Source organism: Otolemur garnettii, unplaced genomic scaffold (genome assembly GCF_000181295.1).
Source record: "Otolemur garnettii isolate 467f Iridium unplaced genomic scaffold, OtoGar3 scaffold00003, whole genome shotgun sequence".
NCBI lineage: Eukaryota > Metazoa > Chordata > Mammalia > Primates > Galagidae > Otolemur > Otolemur garnettii.
Genome location: NW_003852398.1, coordinates 25,272,977 through 25,281,405, shown reverse-complemented (window position 1 = coordinate 25,281,405; position 8,429 = coordinate 25,272,977). Strand labels below are relative to the sequence as shown.

Here is an 8,429-nt window from a genome sequence, read left to right as displayed (position 1 = left end):
GGAAAATTTGCAAATATATAGAAATTAGGTAGCACATCTTAAAACAACAAATGGGCCAAATAAGAAATTAAAAGGGAAATAATTAGAAATGAATGAAAACAAAGGCACAAAATAGCAAAACTTGTAAGATGCAGTGAAAACAGTGTTCAGAGAGAAATTTATAGCTAGAAATATGTGTCTTAGAAAAGAAGAAAGATCTCAAATTAATAACTTAGCTTATTATATGACTTAAGAACTAAAAAAGAACAAACTAAACTAAAACTATTAGAAGAAAATGATTTAGAGTGGAGATGAATTAAATATGGAATAGAAAAATAATTGGAAGAATCAATGAAAGCAAAAGTTGATTCTTTGAAAAAAATCAACAAAATGTACAAACCTTTAGCTGGACTAGTTTAAAAAAAGAGAGAAGACTTGAGTTACTAAAATCAGAAGTTTAATGAGGACATTTTTGTCCACATAAAAATAAAGAGGATTGTAAGAGAATATGATGGACAATTGTGTGCCAACAAATTAGATAACCTAGACAAAATGGGCAAATTCCTAGAAACACAAAAACTACAAAACCTGACTTAAGAAGAAATAGTCTGAGATAGACTCAGTAACCAAAAACCTCCTAACAAAGAAAATCCCAGGACCAGATAGTTTCATTGGTGAATTCTGCTGAACACTTGTAAAAGAATTAACACAAATCACTTTTGAATTCTTCAAAAAATAGAAAGGCAGAAAATATATTGTATTTGTAACTTATTCTGCAAGGCTGGCATCATTCTGAGAGACATCATAAGACAAAAAAACTACAAACCAACATCAGCTATGAGAATGCACATCTGACAATTAAGTTCATGAACTCATCCTGGTAAAAGTGCTACATACTTCATCATTGAATATCACTATGGTCATCTACAAGGTATGCCCCTTGAGAAGCTATGCACCAATGCTAGTTCCTAGGCCACTCTTCAAAGCAATTTTGGAACTCCTTTTCTGGAATGGCCATCAGAGCTGTCATACGGCATACAAAAACAACAATAATACAACAACAATAATGCATGCCACTCAGCAAGACACCACCACACGTAGACATAAACATACCTGTGAAACACTGATATAGCAAGGTTATGAAATGTTATTGGGTTGTTTGCGCAGTGCTGCCTATGTAAGCATGTACTTGTATGACCACAGTTCATTTCAGAAAAGGCAAAGGGCTATATGGATCTCTCATCAAGAATGTTTAAAAAAACAGATCATGTGTGTGCTTATCTGTGTGACAGGCTATTAAAATCAGTATCTTACACACTGTGTGCCCACAAACTCCTGGTGTCAAGGGTGAAGAGGTAGTTCAGTAGATTTGTGCTCGAGTTTTCTCTGTTGGTTAAATATTCTGAATGTCACCCATGGATACCTAGGTAAAATCAGCAACATGCAGAGATGAAGAGTTCCTAAGAGGCATTGAGGGAGAAGAGTGAGGATGGAAGGGAACCAGCCTCCGATGGACAGGAAGAGGCTCTCATCCCTGGTCTCCCCTTCCTCTGTTTCCCTGCTGCCAGAGGCCTAGATGTACAGCACACACACCCTTTTACTCCTGACGACTACCCACCCTCTATCTAAGCTGGATAAGAAGCACTTTATCCTACATCCTTGGGTGAACATCAGCCAGAGCAATAGAATAATAATGAAACTATAAATAACTAAATTCTTCAAGATTTCTCTAGTGCCTACATACACATTATCCCTACTTCATCTTCATAAATTCTGAATAAAATGAAGGACCATCTTAAGATAATGAATCCCAGACACAAATTAAGAGAATGCTCCAGACACTGGCCAGAAAGGACCTAGGACCTCAGTCCCCTTCCAAGATACTTTCTCTTATATCAGGGGCCTGTTCACCACCTTGTCTGCAACCATCCCCACCCATTGCCATCAGAAGAACACCTCAGATCTCTTCCCTCATTCACAAATTTCTCACAATAGGCATCTCTTTTTGCTGTCATCTGCTTAGCCAACTGTATTTGGCACTCGGCTCTGACCACACTCCTCCTACCTGTCCTTCCAAGACTGTCAAATCTGATGGATGTACTTGTTATCTGTTTTGGCAACTGTTGACTGTTTCCAAAGCAAAGAGGGAAGACATTCTGGAAAAAGTCCTTTGAATTTTCTTACCTTGCTGTGGTTAAGTGGGGATGGGGAGTGATGGCCAGAGACATAAGGGGCCCTTGTCATGAAGGAAACACTGCATGGGGCTCTCCTGATCCCTGGGAACCAAGGGTTTTCCTAGTGGTGTTCTTGTAGCCCTGAAGGATATCTCTGCTGATTAATAGGCCAAAATGAGATAAGGAGCTCCAAATCTCTCATCACGTGGAAGACTGGGATTTCCATCTGATTATTTTTACACCAGTCAGAGTATATGGAACAGAAATGTCTGCGTTCCCTATTAAAAGCTCCATATATTAACAAGAAAAGTGAAATCAGATTATGTTTTCTCCTCTTCTGGGCAAAGCAAGAGTTTCTAGGAATAGGAGAGTGAAAGTCTTTTGACCAGCAGTCTGGCCAGAGGGAGAGGAGATGGCAAGAAGCCAGTCTGGACAGGACTAAGGCTCTTAATGACTGGAAGGAGCGCGTAAGTCTTCAGTGAGCAGAGCTGGTGTCTGGGGTGATGGGCCAGGATTCTGGGTCAGTGTAACTGCTGGTGAGACGCTCCCCCTCCACCTTCCTGCCCAGGCCCTGGGGCCTCCTCCCTTCAGAGTGGAGTGCCGGGCAGGCCCAGGCCTCTTCTCTGCTCATCCTCCTTTTCACTGACAGGGACCTGCCTCTTAGGTACCAGGGATACAGTGAGATGGAACTGTCGAATCTTCTTAGGGACCACTGAAAGCAGTTTGATTCCTCCTCATCACTCCCCCCTCTGCAGGGACACAGAGCACTCCCCAGTAATTGACCAAAATATTACACAGGAATAATTAATATTCCCTGGCCATGCTCAGGAAATATCTTTTCTCCTGGTCACACTCAAGTAGTTAGAAGTCCAGACATTCTGATAAACAAACTCCAGACTCTTGCTGAACCCTAAATCTTCCCCACCCAGCTCAGTTACACCCCAGATTGAGAAATCAGCAGTGGGGACAAGATAATAGCTTCTGGTCTTTTCCTTTCCCCACCTCTTCTGCTTTGAGTCTCTGCTGTTCGGGATCCTTACAAAGTGCATGTGGAGGGTAGAGATCAGAGGGTGGAGGGGTGGAGAGCAGAGGGGCAGCGGCAAAAGCAGGACAAGTCTCACTTGTGTGGTACAGCTGCAGTAGGCCTCACTGGCCTCTGGGGTCAGAGGTGACTGCCACTGCCTATCCTCTAATATGAGAGACCAAGAAGGACTCATTCAGATCCCCTGTGGGATCTTTGGGATAGCCAAAGCCCCAGTCCACAGGCCTCCTCTTGCCTCCTTGGTCTCTGCATCTTGTGGGGAGCCCCAGTGACTTTCAACCAAGGTCATCTTGCCCTAGAGACCTGTGTCCTGCACACTGAATTCTTCTCTCTATCCCTAATGCTGGCCTTTGGTGAAAGCTCATCCACATGCCCCTTATAGTGATCCTGTTGTCCTGTCTGTCCGTCAGTCTGATGGTGGTTCTGCTCTGGCCTAGGCAAGGAATCACCCAATTTTACAATCTCATAGCTACATAAGTGATTTTGCAACTGCAAATCCCTGGAAAACAGACATACTCTATCATCTTGTTATAATGTCATATAATAGCTCATATAATCTCATGCCCCTTGCCCTGGGGCATCTCTTCACTTACTTTCAACAGCCCTGGGGAGCTTTTCTTACAGAGGAAATGAGAAGCCCTGAGCAGTTAGGCTGGTGCCCAGACTCACACAGCGAGTGGTGCATGGTGTCGGCACTCAGACCGTGGCCTCACGTTCGCCAGTTGTCTTCAGGCGTTTGTGCTGCTATGATAAACAACTTCAGACTGGGCAACACATAAACAACAGAAATCTATTGCTTGAGGTTTGAGAGCTGGGAAGTCCAAGATGAAGGCGTCAATAGATTCTTTGTCTGGTTAGGGATTTCTCTGCGTCCTAGATGGCCTCTTCTGTGTGTCCTTATATGGCAGAAGGGACAGACACAGACTCCTTCGAGCCTCTTTTGTAATGTCACTAATCATCCAATCACCCACTAAGGGCCTTACCTGTTAATACTATTGCATCAGTGGTTAGGTTTCAACATATTCATTTTGGGGACAAACATTCTAACATGGCACCAAACTTCTCCCTGTCTGCACAGGGCCACGGGCTGAGGATACAGAGCACACAACACGGCACGGGTGTGGTGTCTAGGATTTCTAAGTTTATATTTTGTGCGGAACACAAATGTCAGCAAGAGCTAAAGTACTGTGTTAGGTGGTCAGCAGCATGCACAGCGGGACAGGTATGTGGGAGCAGGTAATGGGCACTGCCTCAGGGGGCCCTGTCGATGGAGGGAGGATGGCAGGGCAGAGAACCACCCTGCTCAGTGGTCCATGCCACAGTCCACAGAGGAACTGAGGGTGGGGGTGAATATTAGACCTGGGCAGGGGTGAGGCAACTCATAGAGATAACTTTTCTGTGTGTCTGCACTTTTCTGTGGGTTACACGTCCACCGTCACACAGGGATCAGCATTGTGGCACAAGGTCACAGGCTCTGGGGTGAGGAGCTGACAGGGGCCTCTTATGGGACTCTATGGCACACAGTTGGCCTCTGCAAAGTCAGCAGGAATCCCGAGCATGGCCTCCCTGCCCATCTGGGCAGAGGCCAGCGTTGCTCAACCTTCTGCACTGTGTGGATTCTGACTCCTCTAGGCATGAGAAAGTGAAACCCTTTCCAACTTCTGCTTTTTTTTTTTTTTTTTGCAGTGTTTGGCCAGGGCTGAGTTTGAACCCGCCACCTCCAGCATATGGGGCCAGCTCCCTACTCCTTTGAGCCACCAGTGCCACCCCACTTCTGCTTTTTAATAAATAAAATCACTTCTAGGAATAGGAACTGAAAGGTCCCCCCACCAGGACCCTCCCCCTGGACTGGGGGAGGACTTTAATATGGAAACAAGGAAGCTGGGAGAGCTGACCTACCCACTAGCTAGGGTCAGGAAGGCGGCTCCTGACTCTGACTCGGCCTGTTCCTTTCCAGCTCCTCTTCTCCAGGTATTGGCCTGTTCTTCCTACAATTCCTGTTCCTTACGTCTTCCTTTTGGAGAAAACTGGGATGATCCTAGAGGGAACTGCCTCTGTCTGGAAGGGTTGTTGAACACTTCCCAGGGAAAGGGTGAAGTACCAGGAGTTCCCTTGACTTCTGATCATAAACACTCTGCTTCCAGCATCTGGTAAGTGAGAGGCCTTGTGAGATGACAACTGGGATAAAAACTGGGCTGCTTGTTAAGACAATGAGAGGGAAAGCTCTGACACCCTCAGAGGATAGGAGAGAGTTAGGTCTGACTTGTTTCATTTCAGCCATGAATTCAGAGCAGGTCTCCCTTCTGACATTCATCAGGTTCTGAGTACAACACTCTCAAATACTTTTGCTGCTCCCAACCCTACCAACCCACAGCGTGGGAGGCAGTGCATCCCTCATCTAGATCCTCTCATACTAGGAGTTTTCCTATAGAGATTAATTTGGACAAATATGGCAGGGTGTGACACTAATGTCCCTTAGAGCCTAAGCTGGAATCTCTTGACATTTAATGCATAGACACATCCCAAGATCAGAATCAGCTGCAGGCATTGTCTGAGATAGCCTGGAATAATCCATCAATCAATTTGTCAAGCTAGAGAACCCAAGGAATAGGGACCTGAGAGTTGGGAGGTTCAGGATTAGGTGTCTAATAGACATTTTAATTCCTCTAAATTATTTATCTGCAGTCAAGAACCCTGTTCTTACCACGGAACACTAAATCTTTCCATTGTAGATGCCTTTAATGCAGGGGTCCTCAAACTTTTTAAACGGGGGGCCAGTTCACTGTCCCTCAGACAGTTGGAGGGCCGGACTGTGGACCCGGGACAAGTCAGCTGCTAAGCAGGACAGGTAGTGGTGGCAAAACACTCAGCGGGCCAGATAAATGTCCTGGGCAGGCTGCATGTGGCCCGCAGGCTGTAGTTTGAGGACCCCTGCTTTAATGAATGTGTGTGTGTGTGTGTGTGTGTGTGTGTGTGGTGGGCTAAAGGAAGAAAGGTGGCAATTCCCACCATCTTTAGAAAATGCCCTGTCCAGCACATACACCGTTGACCTGTGGAAATTTATTGTGCTAGTCTGGAATAAATCAAATTGATTTTTCCCTTCACCTTTGCTGATAATGATCAAATAGGAAAAAATGTCTGGGATTTGGGCCACATTGGTCTCTGGCTTCAGGGACTTCTCTGATGTCTCAGACACTACATCAGTGCTAAAGCCAGGTTCTAGTTCACTCTAAGTACATTTGTTCAGGGATCAGGATAATTGGTATGGAATGAACTATCCATAACTTTGCATGGGCAATCCACTGATCTTTGTTCTTCATTCTGTAGGCTTTGGCTCATGAAATTAATGTAGTGGGTTATGATCAGCATTACAAAGAACCCAAACAGGTGAAAGAACATTCATAGAATGGAATGGAATAGAGTAGAATAGAATAGAATAAGATGTCAGAGTACAGAGTGGTTTAAGGAAAATCATTTTATAATACCTTTGATTCATTCATGTGCATGAGTTTGGGTGCATGTGTGCTTGGTTCCTATATGAATTATATTATATCCCTTACTGTAATTCTCATTCAATAAGTTTAGGAAGAAGCTCCTTCCAGGGTCTGGTTCTCCTTTTTTATTGTAATTGTCACTCTCTACTGACCCTGGTCCTAGGCCTCCCTTTAGAAGGGCTCCTCAGCCCCTATCTGGAAGAAGGTATCCAGCGATATAATCTGGGCAGAATGCTCAAAGAGCAGAGCTCAGGGGCAATTGCAACCAAGGGTGGCTTTGATAACCTCTCCCAAACTTTCAGGTCAGTGCTCCAGGAGGCTCATGCACACAAACACATAGGCACACTGACACCTCTGGAAGACACACCAACCTCATGCAGAGCAAACCTGCCCTCCCTGGTGTAGAAATGGGTTGGCACAGCCACAGAGAAGTCCTGGGGCTGGGGCTCAGGCGGGTCTAGGGTGCAGCTGGTGGACCTTCACCATGGGCACGGGACAAATGGGTCACATGGGCAAGGACTAGAGCAAGATAGTTAGAGCTGTGCTGCAGGGTCTCTGGCTCTTTCCCATGGGGCTCAGCACTGGAGGCCAGGTGGGCAGACAGGTTTGGAGATGCTGGGTGGATTCATAGTCACGACTATGCAAAAGGTCTGGGAAAGCATAGGGTTTTATACCCAGCTCCTGCATTCACCATGGTCAGTCAGTAGCTTGCACTAGCCAGTACCCAGCCCAGCAGAATGTGCTTTAGAATGGGGTGCATATGAATAGGCTTCATCCTCAGCAGGTAGATGGAATTTAGAAAGGGAAGTTAATTTATCTGTCAACTAGCAAGTTAATAACACAAAGTGCACTGTATTTCATTAATCAAATGAAAATGTGTTAAATACCCTCTGGTACTAGAAACACACTGGCAAAGAGTCTTGTGGAAATATTTTATGGTAAGTGCCAAGATCCATAGATGCATAATATGCCAAGCATTTAATCCCAGATGAGGCAATACCTTCTGGGAGTAACTGGGTTAAAAAATGGCCCATTCAAGGTCCCCAACCCCATCTTCCCCCTGCTTGTGCTCTTGCTGCACTCCCTGTGTGTCAGTCAGATACAGTGTTGTAGGGAAGGGGAGACTTTGATTCCTTACCCTACCCAGCCCGCCAGCTGTCCCTGCAGAGACACCAGGGAAGACTCTGAAAGCCCCACCTCCCTGCTGCATTCTCCAGCCAGGCTGCAGGGATTCCACTCCCACCTGGTAACTATCCTACTCCCTTCCCTCCACATTCTATAGGTTACTTCTTTCCCATAGTGGATTAGCTAAAAGTAACCATATTATGTAGCGTTTGATGAGAAGAAACTAAGTACTGTAAACCAAAATAATTATTGTTACATCTGTGATAGTTTAGCAACAGATGAAGTCAGTGATCATATGGTGGGTCACAAATTCTTCCTAAGACAAGTGAGGCACCAAGAAATTGAAGACTTACATACAGCTCCAGGAACAGGGCTCTCTGCCCCCTTTTGTCTGACAGGTCATGGTCTGGAATGGTTGCGTGGGAACCCTGACCTGGCTTGTGAGCCAACTGGGAAACAAGGCTGAGAAAAAACAACTTAAGCCAGTTTAAAACATAAAGTCTGAGAATGCCTGGAGAAGCTTACACTATCTCAGGCCAAGCAGTAAGACCAAGAAAATGCAGCCTTTCTCCGACTTCTTCTTCTTCTTCTTCTTTTTTTTTTTTTTTTTTTTTT

The 8,429-nt window shown here is 45.1% G+C and overlaps 1 protein-coding gene across 5 annotated transcripts in view; it reads left to right on the top strand.

Annotated features, from left to right (window-relative positions):
• Positions 1-4,241: 4,241 nt before the first annotated feature.
• IRGM (immunity related GTPase M) overlaps positions 4,242-8,429 on the top strand; it is a 39,466-nt gene continuing 35,278 nt past the window's right edge. For all 5 annotated transcript variants that reach the window (XR_002774774.1, XM_023516724.1, XM_023516722.1 and 2 more), the window contains exons 1-2: positions 4,242-4,417; positions 5,153-5,345. The gene's annotated coding sequence lies outside the window, so the exon portion shown is untranslated. The remainder of the gene's footprint in view (positions 4,418-5,152; positions 5,346-8,429) is intronic.